The 5,043-nt window shown below is 31.2% G+C and overlaps 1 protein-coding gene across 1 annotated transcript in view; it reads right to left on the bottom strand.

Annotated features, from left to right (window-relative positions):
• The window catches only part of GBE1 (1,4-alpha-glucan branching enzyme 1), a 197,132-nt gene that overhangs the window by 122,561 nt on the left and 69,528 nt on the right, over positions 1-5,043 (bottom strand). Inside the window, exons 3-4 of the mRNA XM_023528476.1 lie at positions 1,055-1,180; positions 113-248 (exon numbers count right to left, since the gene is read on the bottom strand). The gene's annotated coding sequence lies outside the window, so the exon portion shown is untranslated. The remainder of the gene's footprint in view (positions 1-112; positions 249-1,054; positions 1,181-5,043) is intronic.

Here is a 5,043-nt window from a genome sequence, read left to right as displayed (position 1 = left end):
ATTACATATTTAATCTCTTAACACAAAAAAGAGACACTTGTAATTAGCTTTTCTAATAAGAGAACAGATTCATTAAAATTTTATCTGAATAAATATCACAGTTATTACTTACCAAGGTCTTTGATTCTCGGTAGTACATTACATGTAAAATGTTTATAGGAAGCTACTTTTCCTTCATAGGAAGAGATTCCCACATGAGATTCATAAATTCTCAGACTTCTTGGCTTATTTGGTCTGGAATGTTTAAACTACAGAATATAAAATTAAATATCGAATTAGAACAGAACTGCAGGTATGACACTAGCTGATGAAGCATGTTAAATGAAATGGTGAATCAACTGAGTCAAATACTCTGGAATTTTTTACATATAAAAGGCATTGGCTACATCCATTAAATTTTCTTTAAAAAAAAAAAACATTTTTTGAATCATCTTAATGAACCCGTTTTAAAAGAGAAATCATGTAATGGCTTATGCCTTATCACTGAGTAAAGATACATTTTGAGAAAATATAACAGTTGTAAAATGCATACATAATTACTAAATGCCAAACACTTATCAACAAGCTCCAATAACTTAAAGGACAGAAAAGTGAGTTCGAAGATACCTATAACTCTTGTCAATAGGAGCCTTAAAGATTACTCTAATTAATACATTTATGAAATGTCTTCACTATTCCTTGTTCCTAAGGACTTTGTCCCTGCTTCAAACTCATGATAGTGAGAAACATTTCATCACTTAAGTCTTTGATGAATCAGAAATTGTGGTTAATTTTTGTTTTTTAAATCAGTACTCCTTGTAGGTCACTATGTAGAGATTGAGTTTTCTTCTCCCTACCCCAACCTCAGAAACACAAGATTAAAAAAAACCTCACTTTTATATTTTACAGATGATGAATTCTGATATATGTATAGCAAACGGGTACAGCATTTTGTAAAAGATTAAACCAGCAATAAAGAGAAAAGTTGAACATTACTAAAAAAGTTATAAAAGTTAAAATTAATTTTCCTAGAAATATTGGAACAAGCATTTATTTAAAGATTTGTTGTTCTCACTTTATATGGGTGTTCTGGATCCCAGTGTATCCAATCATAATTCACATTATCACCTTCAGGAGCCACATACTTCGCCCATGGTGAAATACGATACAAGATCTCTCCATTTTTACTCCTAATAACTACCTAAAAAGAGAATAAGATGTTATTGCTTTAAAATACTTCAAAACTAAGGTAATACATAATAGTTTATGAGCACTGCTACATATCAGAAAAAGAAGAATGATCTTAAAAATCTAAACTACCATCCAGATGTGTGACCTTAAAGATGTTTAAATTCCATGGCTCTTGCTTTCTTCATTTGCTACAGTATAGGGTCCTTATAGTCTCTTCCAATTTGAATATTTTATGATTCTCTGGCAATTTCTATCATTGCAAATCAACCAATAGAGTGGTTAATTAAAGTTCACATACAATAGGTAACAAAGAAAACATGAATATTATTTGGGGACTACTGTCAATAAATCAGTCATCAGGAGGAAATAATCCTACTCTATTTAAAAAAGTGACAAGTGAGTTATATCTCCATCTGTTTCTTTTCATTTTCATAGCAATTAATGATAACATCTTCAAGAAGCTAAAGGAAAAAAATAAATTTTGATTAATATTTTTACTATGCACACACACATACACACACACACACTAACAACCTTGCAAACATTTTCTACCTCTTCTCAACTTCTTCAATACCCTATTCCAAGTATGCTTTACCATATAAAATCAAACATTTTCCCTTTTTGCCATCTGCTCCTGTATTTGTCAATAGCATCATTGTTTTTTATCAATAATAAAAAACAACAATAAAATGCAAATAAAAGTTTTGCTGAATCCACCATTTTAAACTTGGTGAACAGAAGAGTTTGTTTATCGGTATGATGAAATAAAAAAGTGAGCTACAGGAATGAAACATCCAAGTGATTAAAACTATAGCTTTTTTTAAAGTTTTTTTTTTTTTTGTAATTAAACCTTCTAAAAGTGGGTAGAGAATGACGAAAAATGTTCATATTAGGAGCCATACCATATTCTCAACATTGAGAGAGAACATATTCTTCAGTCTCCTTTAGCACAGAAAAGCTTAAGTATGCATAATTCTTGGTAATTAAATATTATAATGTTTTATAGTTTAGAAAACTTTCTTAGTCATATCTCACTTGATTCCAGAGAATCTTTATGACACAAATATCAAGTGAGATTAAGTGAGCTGACCAAAAGCCCAAAGTCACCAAGAGGCTGCGTCGAAAGCTGAACACAGAGCTTCTGATACTCACTTCCGTATTCTTTTTTTTTTTCTTTTGAGAACAGAAATATATTTTATTTAAACCATAAAGTGGTACTGAATTGATTTAGAAGTATGAATATTGCAATAATGAAGAAATGTAGGTACAAGACCAAGAAAAATTGACTAAGCGAGGCCAATGCAATAAAAAGAAAAGGGGTATAGAATCTACTTAACTATATTAATACAATTGGGTAAAGCATTACAAAATATTCCTTTTATGATTTAAAGCAATATTTGTATATTTTGAAATGATTTGGTACCTTATTCATTACTGTATGTTATCTTTTTAAAATTTCATTTATTTATTTAACATTTTATTTATTCTTCCCCTCCCCCCACCCCCTTCTCTCTCCCTTCTGGTAACCACTAGTCCATTGTCCATGTCCATGAGTCTCTTTGTTTGTTTGTTTTGTTCATTTGTTGCTTTTAGGTTTATATCTCACATATAAAAGATATAATGTGATTTTAAACCTTTTCTGTCTGGCTTATTTCACTTAGTATGATTATTTCAAGGTCCATCTAAGTTGTTGCAAATGGCAGTATTTCATCCCTTCATAAAAGACCCCGAATTACCAAAGCCATCTTGAGAAAAAAGAATGAGGCTGGAGGCATCACTCTACCCAACTTCAAATTGTACTACAAAGTGACAGTAATCAAAACAGCATGGTAGGGGCAGAAAAACAGACACACGGACCAGTGGAACAAAATCAAGAGTCCAGAAGTAAACCCATATTCATATGGGCAAATAATTTTTGACAAAAAAGCCAAAAACATACAGTGGAGAAAGGAAAGTTTCTTCAGTAAATGGTGCTGGGAACACTGGAAAGCCACCTGCAAAAGAATGAAACTAGACTGTTGTCTATCACCACACACCAAAATTAACTCAAAACGAATTAAAGACCTAAATATAAGACCTGAAACAATAAAATACATAGAAGAAAACGTAGGAACTAAACTCAAGAAACTTGGACTTAAAGAGCATTTTATGAATTTGACCACAAAGGCAAGGGAAGTAAAAGCTAAAATAAATGAATGGGACTACATCAAACTAAAAAGCTTCTGCTCAGCAAAAGAAACCATCAACAAGGTAAAGAGACAATGATCTAAATGGCAAAATATATTTGCAATCAATGCCTCTGATAAGGGCCTAATATCCAAAATATACGAAGAACTCATATAATTCAATAACAATTAAAAAAAAACAAATGATCCAATCAAAAAATGGGCAGAGGACCCAAACAGACACTTCTCCCTAGAGGATATATAAATAGTCAACAAATATATGAAAAGATGCTCAACATCGCTATTAGGGAAATGCAAATCAAAACCATAATGAGATACCATCTCATACCTGTTAGAATGGCTATAATCAGCAGGACAAGTAATAACAGATGTTGGAGAGGATGTGGAGAAAAATAGGAACTCTCATACACTGCTGGTAGGACTGCAAATTGGTATAGCTACCATGAAAAACAGTATGGAGTTCCTCAAAAAACTAAGAATTGACCTACCATATGATCCAGCAATCCCTCTACTGGGTATTTACCCCAAAGACTTGAAAACTCATATCCAAAAAGATATTTGCACACCGATGTTCATAGCGGCATTATTCACATTGGCCAGGACATGGAAGCAACCAAAGTTTCCTATGATAGATTGGCTAAAGAAACTATGGTACATATATACAATGGAATATCACTTCCTTATTCTTAACAGACTTCTACAAAACTTCCTGCAAATACTGAAAAAGAATAAATCATGATTTATGATGGAATGGGCGGGTGCATGGTAAAAAGGAATGTCTAACTTACATGAACTCAATTCTTCTTCCTTCATTATGCCTAGCATTTTTTGAAGCCAATCATACCCAAGTGTTGCTATTATTCAAGTAATTATCACAAATACATGAACAAACAAATTCATCTCACTTTTGGAGTATTTTATCCCAAAAGATATGTCCCTAAGCCACATGAATTTCTAGTATAATATACAGCAGTGAATGACTGAGTAATGTTTAGTTAAAAATGTATACCATTGAATTATATTGAAGGTTAAAAAAAATTATTCAAGTGATATAAAAAGAATGTACTGCACCTTCCTAATGTAAATGCACACAAACTAATAAAGTATTTAAAAAGAGAGAAAAAATAGTGAGCTGTTGGCCACAGATCGAGAGAATAGTAGGTTTTATTTCCCGTTTTATTTTTCTATATTTTTATCACTTCATTTCACTGGAAGAGCTTCTGTAATTTAAAAAAAAAAAAAGTATTTTATTAAAGATTGCAAATATATTGATTATATAATTGTACATACAATCCTGAAGCTGTGCTACTCAAGTTACATACATGACTATCTTAAATATATTAATACAATGCTAAAAACAGAACTTTAAAAATGCATCAAATCGCTTTATAGAAATATACTCACGAAAATGAATCAGGATGAATTTTTTTATAGGGCAAATAGATACTTTGTAAACCTGTAACATTTGGGATCATAGCAAAAATGGTATTAGGCTCCTTTTTAATGAGTCAAATTATCTCTTTGACTTATGGGAGGTTAACATCAAAATACATTATTAAATTGAATAAAGAAGTGAATAAAAGAAACCTCTACCCAGCAAAAGCAAAACTGACTGAGTGAATTATATGAAGTCAAATTTTATTTTTAAAAATGTCATTTAGAATTAAAATATACACTAAAAGAAGCC

The sequence above is a fragment of the Pteropus vampyrus genome, unplaced genomic scaffold, assembly GCF_000151845.1.
Source record: "Pteropus vampyrus isolate Shadow unplaced genomic scaffold, Pvam_2.0 Scaffold26, whole genome shotgun sequence".
NCBI lineage: Eukaryota > Metazoa > Chordata > Mammalia > Chiroptera > Pteropodidae > Pteropus > Pteropus vampyrus.
This window is presented reverse-complemented; position numbering and strand designations above follow the sequence as displayed.